This window comes from Clinocottus analis, unplaced genomic scaffold, assembly GCF_023055335.1.
Source record: "Clinocottus analis isolate CAN_PGR_092001 unplaced genomic scaffold, fCliAna1.0.p SCAF_12, whole genome shotgun sequence".
NCBI classification, from domain to species: domain Eukaryota; kingdom Metazoa; phylum Chordata; class Actinopteri; order Perciformes; family Cottidae; genus Clinocottus; species Clinocottus analis.
The window spans coordinates 15,257,840-15,270,403 of NW_027175843.1; positions in this window are offsets into that span (position 1 = coordinate 15,257,840).

Below are 12,564 nucleotides of genomic sequence, written 5' to 3' on the forward strand. Positions count from 1 at the left end.
TGATGACTTATTGCTTATAAAATAACATGCAGCTTCATCACCAGACTGTCCTGGCCCCCACCCCTCTCTCCCCTCTCCACCCAGTGCATTCTGGGTTAGGCTCCACACTAGTGAAAACACACAGAAAAGGATCCTGTCAGTTTACAGCAGACTCAAGTTCCCAAAAGCAATCTATGATCTGTTATTGCTCCATTATTAAAGGGGCAGTTCTTGGAAAAGATGGAGAGAGAGAGAGAGAGAGAGAGAGAGAGAGAGAGAGAGAGAGAGAGAGAGAGAGAGAGAGAGAGAGAGAGAGAGAGAGAGAGAGAGAGAGAGAGAGAGAGTATTTGTAAGAAAGTGAAGAGACAAGCTGTCTGCAGCTCAAATGTCTCCCTGTGTTCAAAGTGACCATCAATGTATGATCTGGATTTCAAGCTTCTCTCGTTCCCTTCCCTAGGGCCTCCATTGTTCTCTCTCTCTCTCTCTCTCTCTCTCTCTCTCTCTCTCTCTCTCTCTCTCTCTCTCTCTCTCTCTCTCTCTGTGTGTGTGTGTGAGAGAGACAAGAGTTGTACTATAAGAGTAAACAAGTAAACCAAGAACAAAATGGGCATGAAACAAAGAGAGTGGTGAAAGGGGCGTGGACAATAAGAAACAATTTCCTTTTGTTCACTATCATTTGCTTCAAAAACTACACCTAAAAGGTGTGTTACCCGATATCTGACATCATAAAAAGTGTGTGTCTCACAGTAATAATTGCATTTGTACAGCTTTCGATGGAAGCAAAGTTAAAATAGATAATAACATTTAAAGTAGTGATAATGTTTATTTCACCTTATCTAGTCTACTTTGGTTTTAATTGATTGGGGATATATTCCATTTGGAAGCTGGCATGGTTGTTCAGTACAGAGAGCATTCAGATTGCTTTGAAACATGTTTTTAGTATTTGTTTGTTTGTTACATTTTGCATGTGCTTTTCATAAATGGTTTACAACCAGTGTCAGACATGTTGCCTTCGTATGAATTCAGCCAGCTTCTCTCAGCACCGTGGTTTGCTTGTCCAAACATGTTCCCTCATAAATTATTCTTCACAGCTTTCCTCAAACTTTGAAAAAATGTTTTTCATCAGGGTTGAAGAGAAAATCCCTTGGAAAGAAGGAAGGACACGTTTTTTTTTCTTCTTCCTAAACGTTCAAAACAACCCGTTCCTGTCAAAATGGCCTTAAAATGAAAAGCAGTCAGTTCTGAACCGGCAAGAATGTGACAGAGGGGAAATGCTTCGTTGACAGCAAAGAAGCCAGCAATGCTCCACGTGCAACATATCCATTTACAGAAGGCCAGATGTGCAGACCAGATGTGCAGAGGTTTTCCATCTGTTCAGACACAATGTTTTAAAAAGTTGGCTTCCCCTGCGGTGCGAAGCCACCCACTGTCCCTTCAAAAGCGTCTCCATTGTCAGAAAACTGCTCCCGCTTCTCTGGATCTACACTCAGAGTGTATCATTGAGGATATTTGACCTAAATTATGGCTTGTTTACCTAAACCCTGCTCTCTTATAGTCCCAGACTAACCACACCCGGAGGAGCAGAAACATGAATGAATTGAAGAACCTCTTGAGAGCAGAGCCGACACGTGAGAGATTACTTCAGCTGACTGGAGACCAGTGTGGAGTGGTGTGTGTTTGATGTCTGCATGTGAGGGTGTGGCATGAGCCAAATAAGCTCCGTATGAAAACACGGAGGCGGGTCGCGGGGTTGAAACTCATTACGCCCCAAAGCCTCCCTTCCTCTTCTTTTGATCCCGAGGCTCATTTGCTCGGCCACTCCCACTGGATTTGATTCTGCTGTGAGAGACAGAGCTTCATCTGTACAGTTATTTACACACACACACACACACACGCACACACACACACACACACACACACACACACACACACACACACACACACACACACACACACAGCTAAGAGAGATGTTTAACATCCATGCTGTGAGCATCGGTGGGACGCAGTCAAATATGTGGGCAGGACTTTCACTCCCAAAGAAGAAAAACATGCCTTTGAAAATGATTTCCTAAAAATACACAATGCGTGCCAGTGAAATAACATATCCAGCTTGATAACATCTTTCTTATCTCCAAGAATGTTTATTCACGTGAGAAAACAATCTCAATACTGTAACATGCATGGTAATATTTAGTGTTTGTGATGAACATGCCTCGACTTCAATTAACAGCCCATTCAGACATATTTTGAAGTGTAATGTGGCGTTTAATGACCACTTTTAACACCACGGAGCAGCTTGTTTAGTTTGTGGTTTGTTTACACGTTTTATACTGAAATCAAGTCACAGTCACAAGCATAAAGCTGCATCTTGCATACATGTCTGACGTTGCTGCTGTTGGGTTGATTGTGGCCTTCTGACGCTAACTGTAGCGGGAACATCTAAATGTGAGTGTTGTGACCTGTAATCCAGAAGTAGGCTGTCTCTTCAAACATGTTTATACAATCTAACAGCGGCTCTTTCTGCCCAGAATGACAACATGTTTCCTTCTTGTGAAGCAAAGCAAAGTAAAGTGTGAATCCAATATTTCCACGGATTGCAATCGGCCGCTACTGCGACCTGAACAGTGAACTTATTACTATCAAGCAGAGACAGGCGCGCTGTTACCCGCTGCAGTGGTTTTATACTCCTGTGTTTCGTTGTTTCAAAGATCACCTCTATCATTCCTGTCCGTGGTGTATTCTTAAGAAATAAACGTTTTTTAAAGTTTTCAATAGTAATTGAACAAAAGACATCACACCATCATCGTGTGGGAGAAGGATGACTCTGACTGGCTGAACTGTTCTCTATCGAAAGGCTTTTGTTGGCTTCGTATACCAGTAGTCCTGGAAAACAGTGAGCAGAGGAAAGCAGCCACTCATTCAGTGATATTAAGTGTCATTGACTGAATGAAGCCGGTGTTTTTGGGTGGATTCTGTTACTTATTACTTGAGTAGCCCCGTAGCCCTTTAAGCCCTCGCCCTAACCCCTAATCCTATGTTTATTGTTCGAGTTGTGTTTTAGAGGTTGTACATAGGGATCATATATTATTGTAGCCATGATTTGTATGTTTAATTTCATACCTAACATGTTTATTTTGTTTTTTTCTTGACTTGTACCTTGTGACCTGATATAAAAGAGTCCCCATTTTGGGGGGAGTTCAAAGATTTGATTAGTTGCCTCAAAGAACATAAACTTTAATCAATAAATGTTTCTGAAAAGGTGAGATTTTAGGATGCGTCACAGGAAGGCGTGAGACAAGACCAGTGAATCACAGACAGGACGAGGAGGGAGTGAAAATATAAAAGAGAACCAGCTTAAAAGGAAATACGTCAATGTGAAGGTCTTCTCGACAGAAGATAAAATTTTACCTGAGGTTTTTGACATTTTCCAAAACCACTTTTCAGACCATGGGGAGAGCAGCTCCACTACGGATTTCACCAACACAAAAAAAAAAACACGGGGAGCAGGATGAATCCTGGATCCAGCCTCACCTAAACTGGTTCAAGTGTCCCCAGAGACCGGGAGAGTGAGTTTGAGCAGCGCTATGCACCCCACCCCCACTTTCTGTGACCCACTTTGAATGCCAGACTTAAGGACTGCCTTGAGATTTGTGTGTGTGTGTGTGTGTGTGTGTGTCTGTGCGTGTTCAGCAGTGAACATTAATTAAAAAATAATAATGAATTGATGAAAATGTCTTGTCTCGTTGATGTAGTGTTTTAAACGTGGAGCAAAAGCAGTTTTTTGGATTATCATGGGTTTACCTTTCCTTGGACACGTTGAACGGTTTGTAACATTGTGTGACCAATGCGTCTGCATGTTGGTTTAAATATCACAACAACAAAAGGAATTTTTTTTAAGCTACAGATGCTAAATATGCTCATTGTCTAGGTCAGAGTCAGATCAATGTGTCTTCACCGCAGCGGACAGGGTTTGAATCCGGCTACTGGCCCTCTACAGCATGTTTACGAATATGATGTGAACGGGGCTTTTATTTTGAAAGGTAAGAAAGGAAAGTATGCATGTGGGCTTGTCTTAAGGTTAATAAGGTTGAAATGAGTAACACAGCTTGACGTCTATAGATGCAACGCAACGAAGTTCCGCACAATGAGATTGGTTGGTGCAATTTTATTCTGTGTGAAAGTACAATAGTTTAAAAAAAAATCACACAAAAGAAAAGCCCTTGGTGTGTAGAAGGCCTTTCAAGTGCATGAAATGATGACGCTCATGCCATCAGACTTGTTCCCCTTTTTGGTAGGATGCAAGAAGTGACAATATCAAGCTCTAAAGTTCCTGAATAGTTTCCAGGATTCCTCGAAGAGTCATCTGAAACCAGATAACAACACAAGTGCATTGAAACACCAAATATTCACACTCGCACACTGACTGACTGACTGCTGACGGAGTGCAGAGTCGTTAAGAGATGTTAAAACAACAACAAAAATCAGGCTGGAATGACAATCATATTACAAATGAAAATTTGAGCTGCAAAAATTATAACAACGATTTAAAAATAAAGCTGTCAGTCCAAATCATCTCTCTTGGGGAAAACTTATCTCCTGCACAACCCCGCAGCTGGTCTTGGGTCTTTGGTGATGGAAAGTGGGTGCTCATGCCTCTTTGTCCCGCCGATTCGTTCTCCGAACACTGTTTCGGTCTTCTGGCAGTTGTGAAACTCCATCTTTGTGTGTTGTAAAAACAACAAAACCACAGCGCCGGTTTAGCAGCGAGCCGCCGCTGTTTTATTGACCAAGCAGCTACACAAAGCCACCGCAGACAAAAGAAGAACAATGACGGCAAGCCTGAACACCCGAGAGAACGCAAGAACGACGGGCAAAGGGCACACACACACACACACACACACACACACACACACACACACACATACACACACTTACAATATGTTTGTACAGGCAAAGATGTATACACAAATGCACACACACACACATACACTCACGCAGGTACGCACAGGCACAGACACACCTACACACACTTACAGTTTGTACAGGCAAAGATGTATACACACACACGCACACGTGTCACATGCACTCACACACGTGTTACGTGCACTCACACGTGGGGAACAGCCCAAAGTGTACACGCCGAAGGCAGCAAAAAGGCACTTTCAACACAATGTCAACACATTCTCCTCCGCACGTGTGCGTGCCCCACGAATGAGAAGACACATGTGGAGATGAGTGTGTGTGTGTGGAGCAGACGTTGCTTTAACGTCAGGCTGTGTGGGAAGCGCACCTTCTATTCCACAACGACAATGTTCTCGCATGTCCTGTTCTACCTGGAGTATGTCACAGCCCACCCGGCGCTTGTTTTTCTGTACATTCCACTGTTCCTTCATCGTTCTTCGACCGCGGAGTCATATAAATGTCACAGAAGACTTGTACATGAACGTCGCTTTGTGTGAACGGTGTAATTATGGACAAGCAAAGCAGCGTGAGGTCTAGTTTGCAGGTGCACACAGTTTGTGAGGCAGGTGAGGGTTGTTCACGTGTTCACCTTCACACAGGTGACGTTCTGTTAAAATCCACTTTAGTTTAAGGGAGCCATGCAGATGAAAGTAGGTTGTGTCTTTACTGCTTTTCTGAAGTTTTATCTTATTAAATATGTGCTATTTTGTACATTTACAGAAGAATAATCTGGATGAAGCCAGGTTCAATCTTTCAAACTCATGTTGCTGACATATTAAAAGGATTTCACAATATCTCTTTACAAAAGATAAATCTATTTTCACCATCTTTTTAGAAATAATATGTCGCATAACTCAGGCTATGAGTATCGCCGTGAAACTTCTCCACTTGATTACACTGATGCCATTTTTCCTTGAAGGATGTTTTCTTTCCACTCGTCTAAAAGAAGATTCGTTGCAGAAGCAAAACAGCACAAAATCTATCGAAACTAAACTCAAATGACACTGCGGTTACTGCACATAAGTAGACGTTTTTCAAAAGAGGATGAAACGGGTTCGACAAGTTATTGGAGACAGAGTCTGAAATTTAGAGCCTTTTCAATGTCAGTGTTTGACTGACATCTGAGAGCCGGTGTTGCTAGGAGACACAGGCTTTTGATAGTCCTGTACAGCCCATTTATAACTTTTATCTTCCCTTTTCCCACATAAAGTGTTCACTATCCACAGTCAGCAATTCAAAGCATCTTTTTGACATTCTTCTGGCAGAACACATTGTGCCGTTAACTTCCTATTTCACCCAGAAGCTCGAAGAAAGATGACGTCAGTGACACGTCAAAACCTCAAATCACATGCGCTGCCGTCCACATCTCCAGATCTCAATGCACAGGAGCAGCTTTTGGGTTGTGGGGAAGCGGGAGATGCGAGCTGTGCAGCCGACAAATCTGCAGCGACTGCGTGCGGCTGTCACGTCAACATGGACCAAGAATGTGAGGAATGTTTGCAGCACCTTGTTGTGGGAGTTGGTTCTCAGTGGGATTGTCAGTACAACTTCCTCACATACAGTCACACAGACACTCATTGAATTCAGTGTGGAGGAAAATATTGGTATTGTTGTTATTGTTGTACTAGTAAAGGGCACATTTGTAAAGGGAAAATGAGGGATTCAAGATGTTTTCATGATTCTATAGTTGCACGTAAGCTTGAAAATAAGACGACTGCAATAGAGATGCTCAGGTGTAAGGTACGTTTGCTCACGCGCTGTGAAGATTGTGTCCTCGTTGGATTCTACTCAACATTTTACATAAAGTTCATGAAATGTATTAACATCACAACCTGGTTTCTCCTTCACGTTAATATCTGATTTTGCATTTTAATGTGGACCAAAACCCTTTCCTACTTGATCTTCCTGCATCCTTTTAATATTCCCCCTCAACCATGAATATGTAAACGCTCGTCAAACTGAGTGATAGAGAGCAATCAAGCTACGACTCAGACAACATACAAGAGCGGGCGCTTCAACAACAGTCGAACGGATTTAACATCGAGGACTAAAGAGCAGCAAATTGAGCTTATTTTCAGCACCAGAAAGGGAGTTTCGTGAGTGTGTTTTGGATAAACCTGCTGGAAAATGGCTTCTTCCTGGCAAGCCGGGACGCTGAGTCTCTCTTTCAGACAGCCAAGGTCAATACACAGACACGCACACATGCGCACACACACACACACACACACACACACACACACACACACACACACGCAAACGCACGCACACCCACAGAAAAAAAGCTTGTTGCTGCTTTTTGGTCTTTGTGTGTTTGCAGATGTGTGAAAGACTCTCTCTCTGTGCACCTGAGGTGATGCCAACCCGCAGCAAGAGGAACTGGGTCAGCACATGGCAACCAAGGACACACACACACACACACACACACACACACACACAACACACCTTCAGATTTCTTCCTCCGTTCAGCCTGTCAGAGACTCTGTGTATTTTCTGATTCTGATACGAACAATAGAAATAAAGAGATGGATCTTTTAATAAATATACGTGCCTTTAAAGTGGGTGCTTTAAGCTCGAAGCTTTGGTCTCTCGTGGTCAGCTGTTGGTTCTTCACACAACGAGATCTGACCACAAAAGACATAAAAACTCTGAAGACACAGAAGAGCCGGACAAAAGCAAAGCCCTCTAAGACGAGCAAAATTGAGGTGAAGTATTGTGGAAATACCACAAATCCGCTAACAGCAACAACTTGAAGTAAGCGTTGATATTTTTTTAAATGCACCGAGTTAGAGGGCGACCGCTTCGGTTCCCTTTTTATTGCATTCGTGTCAGAGGTTGTTGAATTGTCTTCTCAAGAAAAACCATCCTAATATGGAATCCTCTAGACAGGCTTGATGAATGTTTACTTTGAAGCTTCATTCAAGAGTTTGTGGGAGAGGATCAAGACCAGCGCCTCTTCCCAGAAACACTAAATAAACACTGCACTGTGTGCAACAACAGAGAGCGAGGACGAGGAGGAGGATGGGACTCTCTTTTATTTTCCCAGATGATGAAGTGGTAAGAACCTCTGTGCGTGTGTGTGTGTGTGTGTGTTTTGTGTGAGACGACACTGTTTGTCCTGATGACATCGTCGTCCTCCGGTTTGGGTGTTCACTCTCACCTCGCTGTGATGTCAGCAGGACTCCAGATGGCCGAAACCAGAATACGAAGGCAAAATATATCGTCCGATTCCGTTCCATATGATGTATGACGTTGTTTAAAAAAAGGTTGATATTTACTGTCAGCTTGAATGCAAATGAAGTAAATAATTAGACAGAAACAAAGGTTAGTGGACACATGAAGCGAACATTCAGTTGAAGATGTTCCTGCTTCAATAAAAAAAAAGGTTGCAACCAGAGTGAGATTTTTGATTGATTTGAGTTTTACGACGTATTCAAGTGTGTGTATGTGTGTGTGTGTGTGTGTGTGTGTGTGTGTACAGTGTTTTGTTTCTGCAAATGTTCTCATGAAGCTTCAGGTTCCACCTGACAAAAGTAATTCATTGATGAGCATCTCCGGGAAACGCTCGTCCAACACTTTTCCTGGAACGAAAAGGACTGCAGAAATTCACGGGCTGGATGCAGGTTGGTGCCTGAATACTGATGAGAGGAAGAAACGTGTGGAGAAAAGGGCTTTACTTTTACACATGCATTGCACATTTCCCCTTTGAAGCATCGTCCGACAGCACAGTACAGTAAAGTGTGTGTGCAGCAAAAAGAGGAACATCCAGGTGTTCGACCACCAACAACACCAAACACAACAAAAGATGTCTGGTTGCAAATGTTCTTTTTAGGTTTTTACAGATAAATGGGATCAGAAATACATTTGTAAAAAAAAAAAAAAGAAAAGTGCATTTATATGAACAGCTTCATTCATCTTGCATTAGTTTTCATCTCAAGTGACTTACGGATATAAAAAATGAACTGTATGTGTTTTTTTTGCCCTTCCCTTAACATTTCGTCACCCTCCCAAAAATGTCCACATGCGATCGCGCTTTGCAAGTTTTTTCCTTGAGCGTCAGTCCAAGATCAACATAAACGTTTGCTCTCAAAAGGCCCCTGGACGGCACTAGAGATGGGGGTCAGGTATAGTTTGACAATGAAATGTCTCATGGTGCATTCACGTGGACACAACATGTTGTCACAGTAAACCGCAGCATCAGTTTTGTCCGGTTGTCCGGTGCTTTGAGGAAAGCCAGCTGTTTGGAAAGCTTTCTGTCTTTTGCTTTTCTACGTTATCATTGAGTGACATGACGCTGTTCTGGAAGCTGTTCAGGTAATATTTAATATCAGCGGTTGAACAGTTGTGTGAGCTTGAACTGCCCCTAATCCTAATCCTAACCTGTGAACAAAGAAAGAAGACCAGAGGAATTAAAGTAAAGGTGGCCACGTTAAACTACGTCAAAACATCCGTTTCAAACTTTCACACAACTCGTGTAGTTTAATTCATCCGGTCATATTCTGGCTCACTACTTTTAAAAATCATGCAATTTGCTGAAACCTTGTTTTTCAAGATGTGAAAGTAACACAGGGTGAGTAATGGACAACTCATGTTGTGAAGTATTCCTATAACACATTTATGGAAGCCCATTCCCACATCTCATAATCATGAGATCATCATTTTGACTTTCTATCTCAAGATTATTGTTACTTTTTATCTCATTTTACTGGCAGAAATGGGCTTCCATACACATTTGATAAAATACTACTAAAAAAACATTTGGGTCACTATCATCCGAATTATATGATGGCCCTTTTACAAATAATGCAAAAACTGAATTCGATAAAACACACAAATTGACAACTGAGGAGTTTCTCCTGTTTTTTCCTGCAAAGAGCTCAGCTCAGTACCCCCCAATCTTCAAGCTTAGTTTCTCTCATGAATGGATGCTTACAGTTAGTGAAGGTGCACATAAGGTGGCGGCCTCCGTCGGGGAAAACCTTCCGATGCGACGATGTTGCCGACGCGTTCATTCTACTCGACTGTGACGCAGAGGAACGTGCCCGCTCGGTCGCACCCGGGCGCACGGAGCTCTGCGCGGGGTTCGTCTCAGGCCAGGGCCTTCGTGTGGCGTTGAGGTGCTTCGGTTTCAGTCGTGCAGACAAAGGAGCTCCTGTGTCGTGAAGATGACACGGCTCACAAACGTGCCTCTCAGTCTTATCCATTGGTGTGTATGCCTTGTGCGTGTGTGTGTGTGTGTGTGTGTTTGTGTGCATCTACTCTGGGGAGGATACACGACACCTGGCCTCATCACTGAGTGTACCGGCAATGAGCACATGGCGTGGGAACAGCTAATTGATGCACCGCGACCAGCTCGCGAAGGTCCTTCTTCTGGTGACTAAAGTCTGACAAGAGACAAGCGCACAATCGGAGCGATTACTAGCATCCGTGCCAACACTTTGATCAACTAATCAATTAATAATGAACGAAATACATTTTGAATGATATTGTTGTAAAATATGATCTATCAGCAGCAATCTCTTCGATAATGGTTTGTCTCTGTCTCTTTCTCCCTCCTTCAGGCTTTTAATTGGTTGATTTAGTTGTGAATAACATGAAATATAATTGCCGTCTCTAATCTGAGCTTGATGTGTGTTCACTGGTAACGCGTTCCTTTGCAGGAAGTGACATGATGTACTTTTGTACAGGCCGTGCAGTACAAAGTGCAGGACTTGTGTCCCGTCTCGTGCTTCAAATCAATGTCTGTCGTGTTCCTGATGGTAATCAAGTGTTTGCGTGTCATAAAACCTTTGACATGCTCTTATATCTCGAAAAAACAAAAATGTATCACAAAAAAAACAACAATACGTTTCCTGGAAAACAATATAAGGCAGCAATGTACACCCACACAACGGTGTGTGTGATATCTAACGAAAAGCTAATGCTCATTTTTTTGACACGTGTCAATGTCCGTTCCCTGAAGGCCATGCAGACTAGTGTTGTGTTGTTTGTTTCGTTTTAGATGCTCCAATGCCGCCTTCTAGCACAGGACTGCCAAAGCTATTTTAGGTTTCATATCTTACTATTAAATATTTCAGTTAATTTCTAATTTTTAGCGGCTTATGGAACTGACATATCTCACAAGCAAATACCTACAAACCTGATGACACTCCCCTCTGCCTCAGCTGCACGTCGTGTTCATTTGAAGTGTCTCTTTGTAAACTCTTTGTCACCTGCAGCTGGATTTGCAATGCACAAAAAATATGGTGCAAACAGCTGAGCGGAGAAATGTGGGGTCTTCTTGGCGCCGTGTCGATATTAGATTTGCAATAAAATCCAATTCATTTTCCCCCCGGAGACGTCAAAGTGCCCACATCGTTAACATTTTGGGTCGAGCAGCAGAGCGGCTATTTGAGAATGATTTCTTTTGACCATTTAGGGTACGTGTGTGTTATACTTATGCCTATGGTTTTGGCCCTCCGGTTTGAAATGCACTGAATTAAACCTGCACCCATCTTTAAAATCACGCCCAACGCAGTCGCAGTGCAGGACCGGAGCAAACGGTTCAGACGAACACACAGATGCCGTGCGTACGGTCTGTGTGCAGACACATTCCTCTGAGCCTTTCACAAGCACCGGGCCGCATTCCTGCAGACCACTTTCAAATATATGCAGGATGTGTGTACAAGATGCCCCGGCAGATTCATGTTGACGTTTACACAAGGCTCGGGCTGAGAGAAGACACAACGGTACCAAATGTCCTCGCAGGATTCAAGGGGTGAAGTTTGACTCGATGAAAACTGAAATGCTTGGTGAAGGTTGAGACGTTCAAATGTGACTTTGCAGTTCAAACTTGACCAAAATGTGACGCCGTTCGCACCCTGATGGAAAACGTTGCAAGAAGAGTCCTGAGACATCGTTGTGACTAAACACACTCCATGTGTTGGTGTATGAGTCAATGTTTCAATGATAAATAGCTCTGCAGATATACTAGCCCTTAAGTCTTTTATGTTGCTATAATGAGTAGCATGGACTGGTTTGACCCCCACATGGACCAGAGGAACGACTATACCCACCAATGACATTCTCATATGGGCATATGGGTCTTTTTTCAATAACCTAATATCCACTGACAAGTCTGCTGTCATAACCCGTACCATGACTAAAACACTAAAACACACCTCGTCGTAACAGACACGAGGAACCGAGCACATGGGGGCATGGGACGCACACTTTCAGTCTCTTCAAGGAAAGTTACGGCGTCGCAAGTGCACGAAAGGTGATGACGTAGTTCCAGAAAGATGCAGGGGTGGAGCCAGACATTGCAAACAATCAAGGCCCAGTCCAAACCTGCAGGGGATTTGGGGGCATCCTCCCCTTTGGATAGATATCCTGAAGAGTCTACCTCCTATTTGGGACAATGCAATTGTTCTCTAACTGTCTTCATCATTCTGAAACCGTAACGCAACACAACCAAAAACCGAAAAAGCAGATGAGTAGATTAGGAAGTTTGGCATAAGCAACGTTGCTAATCTTGAAACTGATGTTTCCTGATGTGTGTCGTAAAGAGGCAGGAAAAGACCCATTACGAGACTTAAAGCCTTCAAAAGAGCCATGTGTTTCTATTCACGATGGATACAGTGATGG